Source organism: Danio rerio, chromosome 15, assembly GCF_052040795.2.
Source record: "Danio rerio strain M-AB ecotype USA chromosome 15, GRCz13ab, whole genome shotgun sequence".
In the NCBI taxonomy this organism is placed as follows: domain Eukaryota; kingdom Metazoa; phylum Chordata; class Actinopteri; order Cypriniformes; family Danionidae; genus Danio; species Danio rerio.
In genome coordinates this window covers 21,481,847-21,504,465 of record NC_141035.1, presented here as the reverse complement: position 1 = coordinate 21,504,465, position 22,619 = coordinate 21,481,847, and the positions used below count along the sequence as shown (strand labels likewise).

Here is a 22,619-nt window from a genome sequence, read left to right as displayed (position 1 = left end):
TTAAGTTGTCCTAAAAACTGAAGAATTGTGTAATTTTAACTCCTTTTAAGTACAGTAAATAGTTTAAACAAGCAGCAGAAGTCATGTTTTTCAGTGTAGCATGCTTCTCATGTAGCATATTTTGTAGGATAAAATAAAATAAAAAAATAAAAATGATCAAGTTGCGAATTTGATGTTGATTTTTTTTTTGTCAAAGATTTATAAAATGTATTAAAGTGTGATTTTAAAGGGCTTTTATATTCATAAATGAATGGAAATACAAGTGTTGCATTGGAAAATGAAAGTTTTTGTGTTTATCACAGAATGTTAAAATAATGGATAAAATCCAAAAACAAAAGTACAGTATAAATGAAAGGACCAGAAAATGAGTCATTTAGCAGCACATAAGCACTCTAAAGCGGTAAAAAAAAATACAAATAAAAAAATTATAAATAAATAATTAAATAAATAAATATATCAATAAATGACCATAACAAAAAAATCTAATACATTATTTTAGTCTCAATAGATCCAGAGAATTTTATAAATAAGCAAGTAAATAAATTGATCAATCAATATCAATATAAAGTGATTGATTGGTAGGGTGATTGATTGACAGACAGACTGACTAATTGACTGACTAATTGACTGACTAATGCTGCGGTCACACTAGAGTTTGTGAATGCGAACTTCTGTTCTACGGTGCTGCGAAAAGGGATGGAATTAAACAAGATGATTAGACATTTAAAAAAGTGAGCAATTGATCCATGGTTTAAATTTCTGTCCAGAGAGGTCATATTTTGATTTTTTAATTGGTCTCACACAATCATGTGATGCAATTTCACAGGTAAGAGTTCTCCAAGCTTAAACTTCCCAATGCAGTGAACGGTGAAAACTTGTTGCACAAGCTTGTGTTTCTGGTCTGATGCATTCACATGCGTAGGAATGGAAGTCTATGGGGAGAAAAGTGCAGTGTGACTGACTGACAGATTAACTGATTAATTGATTCATTGATTGCTTCATTCATATATCCATTAATTCATATATTCATTCATTCATTCATTTATTCATTCATTCATTTATTGCACATATCATTCATTGATATGAATTATACTGTAAAAACAATTAATGACAAATAGTCCAGACAACACATTTTTTGTTGCTTTAAATTACTAAGTCATCCAGTTATCATTCCAACTAGTTTTTTTTTAAGTTACACAAAGTTTAATTTAATACCTTTAGTCAGTTTGATTGACGTACAGTAATTTGAGAAGACTACAACAGTCAATTTGATTGGGCAGCAATCTTTTTTTTTTCTGTGTAATCTGCATATTCAAATTATTTCTAAAGGATCTTGAAACTGGAATGATAGATGCTAAAAAACTTCCCATCACAGAAATAAATAATAATTGAAAATACTTTTAAATTGTCACGATCACCTGCGATCTAAACTTCATGGATCGCTGGAGAACATTCAGATTTACACTACAATAAGACTACAATCCTTTCTCAATATAAACTACAAATCTTGTCATGCAACACACACCCACACCTTCTCCAAGTCTCCATTGATTACACTCACACAGCTAATGCTGCTCAAGTACTGATTACACACATTGCAATGCATTTTGCCTTGCCTTGTTTGTTTGCGTTGTGTGCTGCCTGCCTTTTGACTATTCGTCTGTTTATCGACCACAACTCTGGATTGCCCGTATAAACATCTGTTTGTTCCTGTGTTGACCGTTGCCTGACTGACCATTCTCTGTATTTGGATCCGCACCTCCTTGTTAGCGCCCCCGATTCACATTTCATAAATGTTCTTAATAATTCTTACAATCGAAAATTGTGTCATATTCATAATTGTCACTGTAGGTTTATTAAATAAATGCAGTGGAATAAATAGACCTGGAAAGCATCATATAATTCAAAAACATTAGAAAAAGAAGAATGTATTCTGCTATTTTTACCATTTTTAATATGAACTCCGAATTGACCTTAATGTTTTATTATTTTATACAAACACAACACATAAATCTCGGTTGATAATAATTAAAAAAATAACTGAGAAAAAAAGTCTCATTGTTGATACCAACCAGCGCAGCCTGACTGATGCACCTGTTGATTTATTGAGGAAGACAAGGACTCTTCAAGTCTTGAGGAAGGTACAGTGTCCCCGTTTCCAGAACTGCTTCAGTCAGCCAACACATAAAAACAAAGCATCCTGGCCCGCGGCGCCACCAGCTCATCTCGCTGTCGAAAGCACAGGACGAGCAGCTCAGAAACAAACAGAAAACTTTCCATGACCTCCTGTCACTGCTGCCACAGCAAACCCCATGCTTTACTAGCAGATCCAAAGCACCAGGTCACAGTCTGTTCACCCGCAGAGTCTGGCAGAAGACTCGCAAACCACAGCCGTCACTTATACATGTCCTGCAGAAAAGCACCACCCAAAACAACACCACTGCCTGATCTGAAAGTAGTCATTACTGCACTACTGTCTGCTGCTTAAAATGTGCATTATGTATGAATGGCTGTACTCTGATGACTTATTTGAAAGGACATGTTAGCTTTTTTTTTGTAGCTCAGTGGATTTTTTTTTTGCCATTATATATTTTGACTATTTACTTGATTTATTCATATTTTGAATTTGTTTTTATTTTATTGATTTGCAGTATTTATTTTGTTTTATACTTACTGTAGTGTTTTAAATTCCCATTAAAACCTTTTAGTTTTATTTTGAATGATCATTTATTTATTTGTTTGTTTGTTTGTTTGTTTGTTTGTTTGTTTATTTGTTTATTTATTTATTTATTCATTCATTCATTCATTCATTCATTTTATACTTTTACACTTGATATTATTTTAATTTCAGTTTAAATAATGTTAGAATTTTATCTATTTATATTTATATGATCTTTTATTTTAATATTTTCATTTTGGTTTCAGCATAATAAATTACAATCAAATGATTAATAATTGGTCAATCATTTAAAAATACTATGTAAAAATTTAAGCAATGTTATTTTATAAATTTTTTAGATGCCAACAGTTTATTTCTTTGTGTCTTAAAACTGCATTCTGTTTGAATTGAAAACTCAAATTCTTCAAAAATGCTTGCCAAGCTTGTGATAAAATTTCATATAAGGAATTAACAATAACATTAAACAACAACTGTCTCTAGTTTTATTTCTAAACATTTGAATCACATTAAAAAATCTGCAGAAACTTTCATCTGGTCTGACTTCCTCTCTCTAAGTATTGTGAGTCTATATCGATGACTGGCTCCTGTACAGAAAGTACATTTTTATTTGCCATATTGACCATAACACTTTTCCTTATTCAAATCTATATGAGTGATATGTCTTTTGTATTATATAGTATTTGATATATACTTTAAACGTGGCATGGGATTTTTCCTCACAACCATCTCTAGGGTTTACAGAGAATAGTCCAAAAAAGAGAAAATATCCAGTGAGTGGCAGTTCTATGGGGGCAAATGCCTTGTTGATTTCAGAGGTCAGAGGAGAATGGCCAGACTGGTCGAAAGGCAACAGTAACTAAAATAACCACTAGTTACAACCAGGGTATGCAGAAGAGCAAGGTTGGACGCACAACACGTCCAACATTGAGGCGGATGGGCTACAGCAGCAGAAGACCACACCGGGTGCCACTCCTGTCAGCCAAGACTATCCTCAAATGGCTTCCACAGTCACCAGAACTCAATCCAATAGAGCACCTTTTGGATGTGGTGGAATGGGGGATTCACATCATGGATGTGCAGCCGACAAATCTGCAGCAACTGCCTTATGCTACCATGTCAATATAGACCAAAATCTCTGCGAAATATTTCCAGTACCTTGTTGAATCTCTGTATGCCAGAAAGGATTATGGCAGTTCTGAAGGCAAAAGAGGGTACAACCTGGTACTAGTAAGGTGTTACCAATAAAGTAGCTGGTATGTTAATATATGAACACATATCAAGTTTGTCATGTGTCATGTCTAAAGACATAAAGCATTTTTACCCAAATATAATAATAGTAATATTCTCAACACTTACAAGACCCTAACTTCCCATTATTGTATGAGTAAATAGCCAAAATGTAAACACTCTAAACAACAATTCTCAAAAGGCTAATAGAAAAGCTGCCTTTATTTAATCTTAACAATCTTCATTTACACTTTGAGAAAGAATGGTCTGACAAGGACAACAGTGTGGTATCAGCAGCATTTTGTTCAACTATAAAACAAAACAAGTGCCATTAAAACAGCAAGTGCTTTTACAATCACACAGAGTCTATTGTAGCGGGTAATAAACATTCAGACAGGAACCTGATGGTGCTTTGTCAATGTACCACAGCAATAGCAGATGAAAGCTTGATTCATTTGGCTTATTAAGTAAGCAATTCAATTAGGCAGTTTTATCCTGGGGCATCAGACGGTCAGATCTTTGGATTTCAGGCTAGTGAATTTCACAGGAACTATTGTCCACTTCAAATAATAATAGTACAAAAAAAGCCTTCCCAGTCTCTTTTCAGGACAGCTGTTCTTTCATTTCCAAATTACTGGCAGATTGCACAGACAGATGACACAAGTGCAAATGCAGAGTGGCTAAAGAAGAATGACAAATTAGCTGCAACACTGTTGCCTCTCAGCGCAACTTCTTTTTGAAACTAAAGGCGAAAGGGGAGGAAATTACCCCGCTAATTACTGAAAATTACAGCTGCTCCATTTATGCCGTTTTATGAGCTTTCTCGAGCCAAATCGGGTGACTCTTTAAAAACTGACATTTCACAGCGCGCAACAGGCTGCGTGTTATTCAGCTCCAAACTGGCAACAGGCTACAGAAATAACATCAGCGATTTATAGGCTTTAAATAGTTCCACCATTACCTAGACTGTCTATCAAACGAGCGTTAGATTAATGTGGCAAATCACATATGTGAGATTAGCCAAACGTATAAGCCAAGCGGTAGCACACAGACAGTCGGATTGCTTTGTCGTTGCTTTCAGCTTGCATCTCTTACAGCACTTCCGCACGATCAATTATTAAAATCAGCCTTAAATGGCTCCCTTTGTCAACAATTTTCCAAAATCTGATTTATTCCGTGGTTTAAGACTTTTGAGAGGTAATTTTTCATTTAAATGGCCTTTAGCATTTCTTATTAAAATACATTATTGCTCTTGTAGATTTATTTATTCAATGTGATAGATCATTAGTCAGATTAATGTAATGTGCGTTCTTTCCATTAGAACTGGTGGCTTTTCGAGCACCGCTTCCCACAAATTTCTCCTGCACTGCTGAACGAGGCAGGAAGGATCCAGACTGGATGAATTTAAATACATTTGCGATGCTGTATTCTGTTTAATTTGCTTTTATACTATTTTCACCAGTAGTTGCCTTTAAGATATTGGTAACACTACAGAAAATATTCCATTAGCTATAAATGCGTTTATGAACACTAACAATGAGCAATGGGATTATTCTATAATCAAAATAAGCTTTACTTAAAAAGAAATATATGCTTGAAATTAACATTAAAGTTAATAAATACTTTTTCTTTGAAAGTTTATGTTCAGCCCAGGCTCATTTGGAAATTTGTGTCTCAACCAAGTGGCAACATCCTGCTCATCCTGGTGAAGCAAATACGGATGTAACTGAAACTGCAATTCATTGACTGGCCTTTGGGGGCTGGCTCCATTAACTCCAAATGTCCACTGACTGCAATGCTAAATTGGCCAATTTTACTGCTGATAAAAACATTTTTAGAGTCTGGTACAAAAGATAGTTTTGGTGTATGGCTAATATTTCCCTTCATGACATTTGTGAGGGAGGTAAATTTGATTTAACTCACGCATTTCTTTTTTTTATTCAGTTATATTAAGTCTGCATAATTACGGGCGTGACCGGTAAAGTGACAGCTAGGTCTTGCTGGTCGCCGTCGTGTTATTCTGGCTGATACATCTTATTTTAACATTCAAGTTGCCTCCATTTCCCAGGTGAGTGAAATTAAATACTAATATACGATATCTATAAATATATTTTTTTATTCAAGATAAATTATCAATTATAATTTTCTTTAGTCCTGTAAAGTAGTCCAGAATCTGACAGATTGATTAGCTGTAGGCAATAGAACAGTCATCTAAAACGCCGTCATGCAGTTTTATGCCTGGACTTCATGAGTAGCCTTGCACTTATTAACTCAGACTTAATTTTTAAGTGTTTTTCTTCCTGTAGAAAAACCTTTTAAAGAACAATGTTTAATGGCTCAATGTATTACAACAGTGTTTTTAAAAGTCTAAATTCTTTATTGATATAGTACACAATCAAGCACATGTGGTCAGAACACAAACAACTTGCAGGTAATGAAGTATTAAGCGTTTCTCCCAACGAAAATGCTGTCTAAGCAGAATGCTAGCAGGTGTCTGTAGCTTACTGTAGATTACACTCCACCTTGTTTGGTATCCTCCGGTTGGTACGAAAGGCACAAAATGGCGATGGTTGGCCACGCCTACTTGTAGCCTCATTTGCGCTCTTCAGAATCCTATGGGTGATGTCATGAATATTAAATCCACATCTTTTACAGCCTATGGTCTTAACCTTTTTTTTTTTTTTTTTTTGTAAAAACATAAAATATATTGCATCATGTATGTTCCATTGCACATTTTAGATGAAACATGCACTAGAGGGTGCTTTCTAAATTTTTGCAAATCTGAAATACACTACTTTGAGCAGGCTTGTGGTACAGATCACCTACACCAGCGAACCAATAACCTATTCATTTATTTATTTATAATTTTTTAAACAGGAAAAGATTAAAGGATAGTCGGGCTGCACTTTTCAGCAGGTTCCTGCTCTGCAGAACATAAAAACATACAGACACCCTTAACATCTCATCCATCAACACCTGAAAACAGTACAGACAATCATCAAACATACAAAATGAAGAGAGACAGGTTACTATCTCAGTGGCTACAGCAATAGATGACTGTCAGATGACGAGCATGCGATTTTTTAAAGAAAAGTTTCAGTGTTGGTATTGTTTTTAGATGTTGTGGGATGTCATTCCATTCTTTTGGGAATACATAAAAGAAAAATCTCTATAGATGACAATATTTCATAGTCGGTAACAGCAAACATTAATTTGTTGCAGGTCTGCTGGAACAACTCCACACAGGCACAGGACGTTAACATGTCATCGTATTGACATTGTACCCCAACCTAGCCCACGTTGTGGGGACATTGGATTTTGTTTGAAAATGAATATTGGGTTGACGTCAGAACCTAGCGTCAGGCCGACATCAATGTCCAACCTAAAATCCACCTAATATCAACAGCTTATCATGTTACACCTTGACGTTGTGTGGACGTTACCACTATGACATCTATCAGATGTTGGATTTTGATTACTTTTCAACACAACCTAATATTAACCAAATATCAACGTAATTTGACATCGTTATTGGACATAAATCTAAATCTAAAATCTCACCTAATATTAACGTCTTATGATATTGTGTGCCTGCTGGGTTAGTCCTTGTATTTGGTAGCAAAGCACAATGGCTGCTGAGATTGCACTATTTAAAATGGGATAGTACAGTTTAATCCCTGTGTTCATAATGTAATTTTGAAATGATCAAGCATTAGAGAGTGATAGAGCAAAACAATGATGTGCACAGCCAGAAAGTCTATTGTGGCTCCTATTGTACAAGGTGACAAGGTGGACAAGATTATGGCATGAAGATATGTTTCAGAAACAGAAAAAAGTCACATTTTTCCTACGTTTTCCATGAACAAATAGCTTTTGTTTCAACTTTTTAAAAGTCGCATCCCAAATCGCATATGCACTATTATACTGTACGGCATTTTGTAGTATAAATAGTGTAAGTAACGCATTCAGACCGAAAATAATTAGTGTTCTTAAATTACCCAGATGATTCACCTATTCAACTATTAAAATGAAGTGTAGAATGTTGGACACTTCACTCACTCAACAGCTGCAGCCTTGCTAACGTAGCAAAAGGGGCAGAGCTTTCAGGCAATCACGCTGGATTACTTTATTTATTTTCTTTTGTGAAAGCAAAATTCTCTTACGAGACTGAATATACCGCATCCCTATGGTAAATGCAGTTATACTTATGGGAGGTATTATTTGGTACTTTGGTCAATTATTTCACTAATCTGGCAACTGTCAAACGACATTAAGGAAAGGGTTTGAGTTTCCGCTTAGTAAAAAATCATTAGTGTACCATTGGGATGGCACTACTTACATATACTATGGTATTGAATGTGTAGGTGCATAAGTACATAGTGCCTAGTGTCCCATTTGGAATGCAGGTATAGACATTTTGAACATGGTCACAATAAGGTGAGAGTCCAGACTGATTCCCCAATATTGATATGTGGATACAATGGAAAGTTTTTGATTTGAGAAAGTGATGGGATTGGATATGGATAACTTCCGCCAAGGTGAGTAAAAGTACATACATTCTGTTTTCTTAATGCTAATAGTCAAACATTGCCTTGCAGCCATTGATGTAAATGCTGAACCCAACTAACCAATAAAGCCAACCAACCTTCAGATTTTTTTTCCAACACACTAATTTACACTGTCAACATGATTTCTTCAAAATCTTACGTTCAATCCAATCCACTTGCCATTTTTTTGTGGAATTTACTTGAAATATCACAGTAAAAGTGGTTTCAGAGTCATTCTTTTCAGCATCGATAATCTTGATGTAAGTACCACTAACCCTTTATTTCACCCTGTGTACCAAACAAACGGGCAATCTGAATTCCACCGGTACATCGAGTGCATTAAACTCGAACATTCATTCGAATAAATACTCCCTTCAGAGACCCTCGCTGACATCATGCATTACCACGCACCTGCAAACCCACACTGCTTTTTCAATATCTAAAAAAAGGTGGGTTTAGTCCCCACCCGCCTTTCTTTCTGCTTCAGTATCTCATGCTCTTCAAACAGCCCGACTGTCAAGAATCCAGCAGCCTGCGCTAGAGAGAATTAATCACTCTTCATTTCCATTCAATTCAGTGCCCTCCGTGAACACAGACCGTCGAAAACCACCGCCTCGAAATGAGCTCCTCAATCCACTGATTATCCAAGCTGAACTTTTAACCTCCAGAGAGCCTCCACTCCAGCACCGAGACCAGGGCAGGAGGGCACCTCTCTCTTGTTAAAAAAACCCGCTGGTAGTTAACACCCGACCCGCCACTGACATTACGGACGAGCGAGTCTGCAGAGTGACAAATGCGTTTCATTTTGTTTGAACTGTCAGGTAAATGCCGATAGAGTGACCATCAGCTGGAGGTCTTTCTATAGAGCAAACAACAGTGGATGCGAATCACTTTTTTTTCCAGTTAAGGCTAGACACTGCAGGCAAAAACGTTTTATCCACCTGTCAGTTCTTTTTATTTTTTTCTTGAATAAACATCAAGAATATACTTTTAAGTGTTTCATTTGTCATACTTGTCTAAAGATTTCAGTTGCAAAGGCTGTTTTCTTCAAATGTGTATTATTATTTTTTTTCTCCTGGCCTAGGCCATAATCATAATAAAAGCCAAACTTCCACTTCAGTAGCACTTAGCATATAAAATGTTGGGTTGTTTTAACTCATATTTAAGTAAAATATGGAATCACTCAACTGCTGGGTTATAATTAAGTTAAAATTTTATAGATCAATTTACTTAAACATTTTAGTTTAAGTGCCAATTCCCACTAAGATAAGATATCGATTAAGATGTTAATAGTTCCCAGATCCAAATTAAAGAAAAAAGGAGGTTGGGCTTTCTCTGTAGTAGGCCCAAAAATGTGGAATGGGCTACCTACAGTATGTCAATTATACACTGTAAAACCCAAAAAGTTAAGGTAACTTAAACCATTTGAGTAAATTGATTGCAACAAACCATTTCAGTTCAAAAATTAATTCTAATGAGTACTGTGAACCTAATCCATTTAAGTTAACGAATCAATCTGAGAAAGGTAAAACCCAATAAATGAAGAGAACTGAAAACAAATGAGGACTGTAAAGCTCAATAAGTTAAGGGAACTCAAACCATTTGGGAAAACCGATTGCTACGAATAAATTGAGTTAAAAAAAATAATCTATATGAGTACTGTGAACGTATTCCATTTAAGTTGAAGTAAAGAGATATTTAATAAACTCATTACCTTCAACATCAAGTTCAAAATTATTTTCAAATGAGTAGAATTAACTTTCAATAAATTTTGAGTAAAATACACTTATTTCACTTGATAAGTTGACTGATGGATTTTACAATGCAAACATTTCTAATGCTTTTTTGTCCAGAGGGAAACCTAAGCTACACTTCCTAGAAAGAGCTTTCAAATTGAAAGAAATCCTACTGTACCTATTGTACAGTACCTGGTGTCTTGTTATTTATCTTTGAGGTTGTGTGGTATGTTGAATGTGCTGTTGGATTCTGTTGTTTGTTTTCGATAATGTACTTTTAGGTGTGTGCAGCATATAAATTAATAAACTAAACTAAACTTAAATATCAGGTGTTCTACATTTCTAATCATACCCAATATCTAAAGCCACTTCCTTAATACATTTTAATATGCAGCACAATAATAATTTCTTATTATTAAACAAAATATTAATAATAATAATAAATTGTTAAAAAGTTAAAACAACCCAATCTTTTTGTGTGTATTTCTTAAATATACACTGTAAAAAAAATCTGTTATTTTACGTTTTTGTTCCGACAGCTGGGGAGCTAGAAAAAACAATTTTAAATAACGTCTGTTAATTTACAGACATTTGCCGTAAAATAGCAGATGGTAAAATTTACTGGAAAATTAAATTTAAGGAAATTTCTGTAATGTAATGTCTGTTATTTTAAGATAAATGTCTGTAATGTAACGAACGTTTTTTTTTTTTTTTAAGGCACCCCAACTGTTGGAAAAAAAAGAAACTTCTTTTTCTGACTATGTGCAGTATTTTCTGACAAAAAGAGATCCTAAAAACCCATACTGTAAAATCTTTTTACTCTAAAAAAGACAAAAAAAAGGCACAATAATTTTAAACCTGATTTTATCCAATGTTTTTTGTACCAGAAATATATGCAAATTAGTAAATATTTAATTAAATAACGCCTCATAAGCATATGCAAACATAACCTTTCAGAAACTGGTCAATACGGAAAAAAAAAAAATGTAAAACCCTTTATATCATCAATCTGAGGAGCATGGTGAACACATTTTTATAGCCGATTCTCCTGCAGTGTCCTGCCTTAAATCAGCAATAGGCTGCTCATTTCTCACCGTCTCGTATCCTCACCCGCCGTGGCCCCCAGCAGACCCTCCTGTCACCTCAGTGTTGGTGTTTGTCCAAACAGTCGTCCCACGTGCAGCCTGCGGCCCATCCATTTTTCCGTCCAATCGATGGTGTGCTCGGACAGCATGTTCAATCAGAGCGCCACTTTTCCTCCAGCATGAACAGGTGGCCTTTAGGGCCGAGTTTAGAAAATCTTCTCCCCGTGATTATGCCCGCAGCACTGACAGCTTCGTTTTTATCCCAGCCCTGATATGCCACCCTCGCAAATGAACACAGGCACGGCGGAGCAGGCAGCACCCAGCCAAGGTGGCCCCTCGAGGGCCTTAATCCTTGTACTGACACTTTAAAACTGTTTAATTTAGACAGTGCTCCCTGGAGAGCTGCCATTGAGAGAGCAGGTGTCTCCTAGATTTCCTATCATAACGCCCTTTCTGACAGCAAAATCAATTTCCCCCTCGCCGGGTGTCGGACCACCCTTTCGTGGCGGACTTGAAATGAGCCTCGGACGAGCGAGTTTCAGATGTGAAAGTAATTAGCGGTCGAGGACGTAATGGGACAGGAGCTGGCGAAAGTTCATGCAGATCTGTGCTAATTGCTCACACACTGTTTGGCGTTGGATGCCGTAAGTAAAACACAATGACTTTGGTGGGGAAAGTTGTTGCAAGGTGAGATGAAGTCGCTGGGATGAGACACACTGTAGTCTGACAATAGAGACTTGCAGAGAGAAATAGAGTGGAATGGAGATGACGTGGAAGGTTACAGTAGTAAAAATATGTTATTGCTATAGAGCCAGACAGAATCTGCAGACAATTTTTTTTTCTATTTCTGCTGAGAATTTTTTTGAAGTTTATGCTGAATGATTTTAGGAGTATCATAACAAAAACTTAATACATAAAATAAAAAATAATACCTTTTTATCATTTATTCAATGTTTACAATGCAAATCCAATGAGATCCACTTATTTGGTAAACAAAGCAAACAAACAAACAAACTCTCTCACATAATATATCTACGTAAAGACAGAAAATATATCTTTACTAACTGTATTGTAAATAAATCAAATGAACATGTTAATTTTACTCGTATTACATTACAATAATATTAGTGTAATTAATTTGAAATCTGAATGAATGTAAATGCACACGCATTAACTTAAGTAAATACATGGACTCAAAGATGGGCTAAAAATCTGTGGATTTCTGAACGTATAGATTCCGTGTGGGCCTAGTTATTGCAAATAATATCTTAAGTTTAAATAAATTATTTTGTCAAACTTTATTTGGAGGGTGTTCATAAGACTGTCATGAAACATTCATAATCATGACGACGTGTTATGAATATTAAAGACATTCTATGCATGATTACTTCACCTGTCAGAAAGTGTTTTTAGCTGTTATGTTCTTTAATATGCAAAGATGACATTCATTACCTAAATCATTCAGAACGCAGATAGATAGTTCCAAGGTGACGCATTGTTTGTGATGTCAAGTCAACAGACATTGTCATACATTTGTCATAAACATGACTGTCATGCGGCCATTATAATTGTGCCGTGAATTAATAGCAGTGTCATAACTTTTTTTTTTACCTCAACTATAGTGGTACAAATTAAATTTGTCATTAAACGTCAATGTCATGCTTTTTTAATGACGCTGTTTTAAAATGATTTTACAGAGTATTGAAATTTTTACTGTGAAAGTTTAATCATTCATTAAATTATTTATTTTCCTTTGGCTTAGTCCCTTTGTTCATCAGGGGTCGCCACAGCGCAATGAACCTCCAACTTATCCAGAATATATTTTACACAGTGGATGCCCTTCCAACTGCAACCCAGTACTGGGAAACATCCATACACACTCATTCACATACAGTTAAAGTTAGAATTAATAGCCCCCTTTTAAATTTATTTTTCTTTTTTAAATATTTTGCAAATTATTTTTAACAGAGCAAGAACATTTTTACAGTATGTCTGATAATATTTTTTCTTCTGGAGAAAGTCTCATTTTTTTTGTTTTATTTCTGCTAGAATAAAAGCAGTTTTTAATTTTCTAAAAAAAACATTTTAGGGACAAACTTATTAGCTCCTTTAACTTTTTTTAGATAGTCTACAGAACAAACCATCATTATACAATAACTTGACTAATTACCTTAACCTGCCTAGTTATTAACCCAGTTAAGGATTTAAATGTCACTTTAAGCTGTATAGAAGTGTCTTGAAAAATATCTAGTAAAATATTTTTTAACTGTCATCATGGCAAAGATAAAATAAATCAGTAGTTAGAAATGAGTTATTAAAACTATTATGTTTAGAAATGTATTGAAAAAATCTGCTCTCCGTTAAACAGAAATTGGGGGAAAAAATAAACAGAGGGCTAATAAATCAGGGGGACTAATAATTCTGACTTCAACTGTACATACACTACAGCCAGTTATTTTATTCAATTCACCTATAGTGCATGTCTTTGGACTGTGGGGGAAATTGGAACACCCGGAGGTAACCCACGTGTACACACACAAGAACATTCAAACTCCACACAGATATGCCAGCTGAATCTGCCGAGACTCGAACCAGAGGCCATCTTGCTGTGATGCAACAGTGCTAACCACTGAGCCATTGTGTCACCGAGAATGATATATTCAGTTTGTTCCACAGAAAAAAGTGATCAGAAAAAAATACTAACTACATGACATCCAATAATGATATCCTATTATAATGGCCTTGTGACAATCATGTTTATGACAGTTTTATGACAAGTTATTTTGTCTTGGTAATGTCAGTTGTCCTGAAAAAAAGACATCTTAAACAAGGTTATTTTTGTATTAAAAAAAACATAACTGAGCTAATGATACTTAACTGATATAAAAATAATACTTACGAAATGTCATGTAATGATTATTAAGGTCTTATTAAAAAAACTTTCAAATAAAGCCTTATTGATTTTTTACAGCAATACATGAAAGTGACAAGAAACATACATAATTAATTCATCATTAGATTTCAGGAAAGAATCCCAATAGAATAATAATGATGATAATAATAATAATAATAATAATAATAATAATAATAATAATAATTTTCCCAGAGATGGGTTGTGGCTGGAAGGGCATCCGCTGCGTAAAAAGTTGCTGGATAAGTTGGCGGTTAACTCCGCTGCGGGGTTGGCGACCCCAGATTAATAAAGGGACTAAGCCGACAAGAAAATGAATGAATGAATAATAATAATAATAATAATAACAACAACAACCACAATACCTTTCCAGAATGATGATAAGTAGTACAACTGTTTTGATAAGTAGCACATTCTGTTTTGATAAGTAGCACTACAAGTTTATTAGTATGTTTGTTTATAAAAGCATAATAATAATAAAAATGACAATTGGCATCTTGGTGTGGGGTTTGCATGTTTTCCCTGTGTTCATGTGGGTTCGTCAGTGTGCTCCGGTTTGCCCCACAGTCCAAGAACATGAAGTAAAGGTGAATTGAATAAGCTAAATTGGCCGTAGTGTGTGATTGGTAATACAAGAGTGTGCGGGTGTTTCCCAGTGTTAGGTTGCAGCTGGAAGGGCATCCGCTATGTAAAACATACTTGATAAGTTGGTTTCATGGTTCTTTCTGCTCAAGTCCAAAAGAAAATTAATAATAATAATAATAATAATAATAATAATAATAATAATAATAATAATAATAATAATTATTATTATTATTATTATTATTATTATTATTATGATCACCATAATCTTTATTATTATTATTATTATTATTATTATTATTATTATTAAAGAAAAAAAAGTGTACTCAAGCCAACTAATTCCCATAGCAAGCTCCAGCTCTTTAGCAGCAAGAGAGTGAAATAAATGAGGAGCGGCTTACATCTGGGAGCGACGTGAAGCTAGATCTGCAACATTACGAATGCAGCCGCATGAACGTCCTGTCAGGCAGGGACATCCAGATGGGATTAATCCACATCTGAAGTAGCACATCCAGCCCTCACACTGCAAGGCACAATTAAGAGGAACTTCTGAACTGCATGGCAAATTGCAATGAGACTCCAAACATTTTATTTTCTGCATAATATTAGGGATTTTCTGATTAATAATTCATTAAGAGCACGCCTTTCTAGATGGAGACTTCGCTTTTCCACTGGCAGGTCGCAATTGAAGCTCTGAGATGAAGTTTGAGAGTTCGATAAAGATCACGTTCTGGGCTTCATGTAATAATTTACAATTTCAACTTGTTAGCAGGAGATGATGGCACTTGTGGCTGGCGGAGAATTTTCCTGTTAACGCAAAACTGCTCTTTACCGTTTCTCAGAGAGGTTAGGAGAGAAAATGAGAGGAATATGGAGATCGCTTTTGAAGTATTGATTTGATTGATAATGATGCTGCATCAACAAGTCGATTCTTAAAAAAAACTTAAAAATTAGGTGATAAGTGGATCACTTTCAATGGAATTTGGGGCCCTGAAAAAAAATAGATACATTAAAGTAATAACAAATGTCACATATAAAATAATAATATTAATAATAATAATATAAATTTAGAAAAAGTAATATACTAATAGTAATAGTAAAAAATTTGTTAAATAATAGTAAAAATCATTCTTATTGTCATGATTATTATTATTTTTATATTATTATTATTATTATTGTTGTTGTTGTTGTTGCAGTTGTTGTTGTTGTTATTATTTTAGTTATTATTATTTTTCTTAGCAGTATAGTAGCATTTGATTTTAGTTGAATATAAAAAGTCAGTAGTCAGATAAAAACATGAAAAGGATCAACAAAATAAGATAAAATAAATGATGACTAAATTGAACTTTTGTAATAATATTAATAATAATAATAATAATAATACAATTATTATTATTATTATTATTATTTTTATTATTATTATTAGTAGTAGTAGTAGTAGTATTATGATAATACTAATAATAATAATAATAATATAAATATTACTATTATTATTGTAAAAAATAGTCACTTTTATTTATTTATTATTTTTATTGTATGATTAATTTATTATTAATTTATTTTAGAACATGTTTTTAAATTGTTAATTTAAACATTTATATATTGTATTTATATGTTGTTTTTAATATTTTTACAGTAAAATAATAATAAGACAATATAAAATAAGACAATAAAATTATTTTAAATAAAATAAAATTGAATAAATGATGACTAATTGTAAATATAATGATAATAATGATGATGATGATGATAATAATAATATTTATTATTATTACCATTATTACCATTTATTATTATTACCATAACTATGTGACTACACTACCAACTGTGCCACTGCATTGCCCATTGTATTTATATATTGTTTTTAATTCATTCATTTTTTATGATTTAATTTTGTTTTTTAAAAACATACAAACATACTTAAAATAATAAAGAAAGTCAGTTTTTGCTTAACATGCTGATGTTTTATCTATCTAACTTGCATGCATTGTTCTAGATCTATAAAGCATTTTCATCCAAAACATTTTGAATCCACAAAAACACAGTTTGACAGATTCTCCTGCATTATTGCTGAAGATGAATGCACTACAAAATAAACATGTCTGCACTGCACCGACTTTTTTTTAGCAGCTGATAGCTGAGGGTTTTACGCCACATTTACCAATTTTCTTTTTATACATATTTGCATTTAAAAAAAAAAGCACAGAGACAGTCCCTCAGGCACGCCACCAGGAAGGCATTTTCATAACTGCGCCTAACATATAAACCTGCATTCTCTTCCCTTAAGCGGCAAAATTTTCATCCCTGACCTTTGGCCACACAGATCCAAATGTCTTCGGGCAACGATGAAGAGTCGCAGCTTTGATAAGTTAACTGACATGCAATGAGGACTCCACACAAACAAAGCCCCGGCCGTGGGCAAGAGCTCAGCCTCACACTGCCAATGTCTCCTAATAAACACTGAGCCAAACCAAAGTTACAAAGTTGCTCGGCAGCTTTTTAAATTTTAAACTAAAACCTAGTTGAAATTCAGCGTATGATGCATGTTGTGGTCCGGCTGCTGGAAACCCCTGTCAGCACTGTATTAACTATGCTAGAGGCCTCAGGATCTTTATGAAGGATTACATACACAATACTAAAATGATATTAAAGCAATACTGTTGACAGGATTTGAGCAGTAATGTTGATGATCTATGATATTAATGCATGTTTTCTGATGAACATCAAAGAGACTGAACAGCAATTGTTACAATTTTTATAAATATTACAGGTACATAAGCAGAGTTGGGCAAATTCTTTTCAAAATGTAATACAATATAGGTTACTGTCATTTGAATGTTTTAAATTACAATATACCATCTTTTAAATATAATGTGTTACGATACTTTGTATAAATTTTAAGTTGCTTTTACCAAATAGCACTGAAATATGGCAATCTTAATATCAATTTTGCCATTAATATATGGGGACTTTTAATTTTGAATAAGTCCACCCAGTTGCTTCCAGTGAGCTGTCTTGCTATTACAAAAAAGCCACATTTAAGAAATCAATGACTGCCTGATTGAGATATGATATAAAGTGGGTTTTATACCGGACAAGGAGAGCTGCGATAGACTCCATTGTTCTATGCCATGTCTTCAAAATATGGAAATATATTTTTATATTATATTTGTACCCCAGTATTTTCAATGAGGTGCTGCACCCGCATTTCATTTCATGGGACATGTTCGTTTAAATTGCATTATCGACACTTTAAAAGAAAATGTATAAAATTGAAAATTGTGACATAAACCTCTCATTGGAAGTTTATCAGTAGATGTGCATATATAATCAGTAGCTGTGCACATATAATGTTGCTGTACCTATATATAGTGCATGCAGAAAGTATTCATAGCGCTTCAGTTTTTCCAATTTTTTTTTTTTTGTCACAGCCTTATTTTAAAATAGATTAAATTAATTTACTTCCTCAAAATTCTACACACAATACCCGATAATGACAATGCGAAAAAAGATTTTTTTAACTTAAATTAAATTATCACTAACAACTAAATGGAGATGCTTTTGTACTCAGCAATCTAAACATTGCACATACTGTTTATTTTTAAAAAATGGCAAATTATTGCAAATTGTGACAAATTTTCGATTATAAGAATACAAACATGGCTTAATCTTTAATACTGCGTACAGGTATATGAACTTTACTAGGTTTGAAAGGGATTTGCTGACAAGCTTAATAAAATCTGCCTATACATCAAACTCCAACAATACATAGTAAACAGACATACTATTTTAACCATTTTTTTATCTGAAGTGTGCTTTGTGAACGTCTTGGTACATTCTTCCTTCATTTATCTGGGGTCGCCAACTTATCTAGCACGTTTTTACGCAGCGGAGCCCTTCCAGCCGCAACCCATCTCTGGGACTGGTACATTCTTAAAAAATAAATAAAATAAAAAAAGATAAAAAATGCATTGTTACAACTTGTGTTACTGATACTGTAACGTAATATCATTCATTTTCTTTTCAGATTAGTCCCTTTTTTAATCTGGGGTCACCACAGCGGAATGAACCGTTAACTTATCCAGCATATGTTTTTACGGATGCCCTTCCAGCTGCAACCCATCACTGGGAAACATTCATACTCATTCACAAACATGCTCTGCGAACAATTTGGCGCACCCAATTCACCTATATCACATGTCTTTGGACTGGGGGGGTAACAGTACCCGAAGAAAACTCACACCAACACGGGGAGAACAAGCAAACTCCAGATAGAAACGCCAACTAACCCAGCGCAACCGTGCAGCCAACGTGTAATAACTGTGATCACATTACTGATTTACACTTCTACGTTAAGCGCAGCCTACACGTCGACGCATAGCCCTGCGCTGTCGCTGACGTGCACCTTTTAAAAAATGTAACTACATGTCGCACCGATGGGTAGTGCAAGTTCTGTGATTGGTCGGCTTGGTAGCGCTGACGAGTCTGGGCGGCACTGAGAGCCGCGCGAGCCCGATGGAGTGATTGGCTGCGTCGGCAACTGCATATTTCCATACTATATAGTACGCCAAAATCAGTATGCAAGCCGAGTAGTATGTCCGAATTCACAGAATTCGAAAATCAGTACGCGAGAAGTACCCGGATGACTTACTACTTCCGACGAGATTCCGGAGTGCGCATTCCATGCATGCTGCTAATGCTCTAATTCATGAATGGAAGTAAAGCAATGCAACTGACGCATGTAGGTCACGTGACCATGACAAATGGCGGATGTAGTACGTCCAAATTCCATTCATAATTTTCACATTCATACTGTATAGAATGTACTTTTCTAACAGCCGAGTAGTACGTTTAAATTCAAATGCAGTACCTACTGAGTAGTAGGCGGTTTCGGACACAGCCATTGTTTACAAGTGTGGAGTCCCGTGAAGGAGCTCCGGATGGAAAGTTTTGTTTTGTGTTTACCTCATAGTTAAAGTTGTTGCATGTCCGCTGGTTGCTGCGTCAAAATGAGTGAGTTTGAGCCAATTGTACATTCAGGAAGCGTTCAGAAAAAATCTAAATACAAGCGAAGAAACTTGACACATAAGAACATTAACACTTCACTGCCCACTAGCGTTTCGGAAGTGCTAATGCAGACCAACAGAGACAGCGCGCAGAAGTATAAATGCAAGGTCACTTGACGCAGAAGTATAAACCAGGCTTTATTACTCATAGAACTTTACATACAGTAGCATAAACATACATACAGTATGTGTTATAAACTGCTTTCTAATGGTTTTTCCTGCAATATAATTTTTTCAATGAAAAAACATACATTTTATTATGGCAAAACTTAAAACTAAAATGACTTAACTTTTTTATAATATAAAACAATTAAACAGAATAATTATGTAAATGCTTTCAAACAATTATACGCTTCAAGTTTCTTTTCAGTTGGCCCTTCTTACTTTCATGTGTTAAATATTTTCCTTTTTTTTTTTGGAAATTAACAACCTTGCCTCAGACAAAATGTTAATTTAGCTTTATCAATTCAATGTAAAATAATGGCAATAATAATAATAATAAAAAAACAGGAAACAGAAGTACATTATATATATGTATATTATAGGTGGGTGAGTATAATTTATATATCAGGACTGTCAACACAATGCAAAGACTCTGGTTTTCCATCTCAGCCTTATCAATGAAAATCACAGTTCGCAATCCACAGGTAAGATACAGGTAAGTCATCTTTAAACTCACTGTCTATGGAATAAACAAATAGCTTGCAGAAAATCTTAATCCAAACAAAGATTGATCCAAGAGCAACACAGCGATTGTAAGTCTAAAAATCCTTCCAGAAAGGCCAAACACTGACTAAAAGCAAAGTCTATAGAGGGCAAGCCAGTAACCTTTGGCTAAAAAAGCAGAGCATTTAAAGCTACTGCAATGCTTTACCAGCATTCATTTAAGGAGACGAAATACCATATTTTATAGAGTCAGTAGAGTAGAGGTTTCCCTAAATAAACCACTTATTACTTAAGGTATAAACAGTGTATCAGCAAACATTGAACAAGCTTAACAAGCTTGTATTTATTTATTTTTAAAGTTTACACATGGGTTAACAAGTTAGATAATACGTTTGAGACTGTTATAATACAGCTTTTATTACAGTATTATATAGTTATTATTATTTGTAGTAGTAGTATTTATTATTATTACTATTATTATTATTTTTATTGTTGTTATTTTCATTTTATCATCATCATCATCATCATTATTATTATTATTTTATTATATCATCATCATCATCATTGTTATTGTTATTATTATTATTATTATGATTACTATTATTATTCATTCATTCATTCATTCATTCATTTTCTTTTCAGCTAGTCCTTTTATTAATCAGGGGTCGCCACAGCGAAATTAACTGCAATTATTATTATTATTATTATTATTATTATTATTTGTAGTAGTAGTAGTAGTAGTAGTAGTAGTAGTAGTATTGTTATTGTTGTTGTGCCTGATCCAATGCAAAATTTAAAGTATTTTTTTAAAGTTCTAATTAAAAGTTTTAATGAATTTAAATTAAATTTAATCTTTATTTAAATAAATAATAACAACACATAGCCTCACCATAACCTTGAAATACAAAAAGTCAAACATTATTGACAACATTATGCCTCAAATAGCTATGAACTGAATTAACTTTCACTATCCTGGAATATTCCTTTAATGGCGCATGTGAGAAACTTCACTTTGCGCCTCTCTCCGCCTTTAAATCTCACCTCCTTATCAAACCTGTCACAGGTATTTGACGACCATGTGCATCTGACCAGTGATGAGCCTCTGAAGTTGGATCGACAGATTGTAGCGTGAAGGAATCCGATAAGGCAGCCGTTCATGTAGAAAACTGAGATTTACCGGCAGAGTTCTGAGGGAAAACATCTACACATCAAGGTCAAATGGCATCCCGGAGGAAGAGAAGCATCTGTGAAGGACTAGTTGGCATACTGCATCTTGCTAAATAGTGCGTTTTGGATGCTCATTGACGGCTGGTGAAGATACAGTTTGTGTTTTGATCCATTGTTGGAGTCGACACGCGCTTCCTCCCCAGACGCCCATAACTCGTTCGTTATCCGCCGAGCTGCCGCCACAAAAAATGTAGAGCAAGCGCTTGTGAACAGACTCTTCCTAGATTGACCTGTCAATCCAGTCGCTTCCCTGACATATCAGCAGCCCGGTTTAAAAAAAGCACAAAGTTAGCACTCCGTGCAGCTGAAAAGTTATCAAGCGCACCTTTGAAAAGTGGTACTACGTCCTTCAAACGCCATGGAATGATCAATGGGCCCAATGACCTGTGCGGCCAAACATACCGTGTCGTTTCCAGTGCAGGAATGTCACAGAAGACCAATAGGCACCCCTGAACGCTTTCTCATCTGCCTGAAGAATCACCCATTCAGCTCAGAGGGTTTACACACACTCCCCCGTCCATCACAGGCAGCCCGCTTTCTGATCTGACAAGCCATCAAAAATTGCCACACAGACACATTCGCCGGTATCCCACTGTACATTAGAGTAGTTTAATATGAATAAGGACGTAATGTGCGTTCATTAATTATTTACCTGCTGCCACCCAGGACTGATGTGGAACATTCTGGAGTCTGTCATTACTGCAGCTGCTGACAGGAGACCAGAGCTCGCTGAATCCATCTGTGCCAACAAATCAAGCCTTTCCCAATAATCACAATTGCCTGCAATCCTGCACAAATTCACTCGGCAACAAAGAGATTGCATGGGTTTGTTAAATAATCACGATGTCAAGCTGCTGAACATCAGCGTGCTGTTCAATACCAGCCGTGATGG

General features: G+C 34.7%; 2 protein-coding genes across 5 annotated transcripts in view; one reads left to right on the top strand and one right to left on the bottom strand.

Moving 5' to 3' along the window:
- cadm1b (cell adhesion molecule 1b) overlaps positions 1-22,619 on the bottom strand; it is a gene marked incomplete at its 5' end in the record, with an annotated part of 352,349 nt that overhangs the window by 181,660 nt on the left and 148,070 nt on the right. The window lies entirely within an intron of this gene.
- The window catches only part of LOC147840601 (uncharacterized), a 570,564-nt gene continuing 566,137 nt past the window's right edge, over positions 18,193-22,619 (top strand). The window contains exon 1 of the mRNA XM_087283987.1: positions 18,193-20,466. The gene's annotated coding sequence lies outside the window, so the exon portion shown is untranslated. The remainder of the gene's footprint in view (positions 20,467-22,619) is intronic.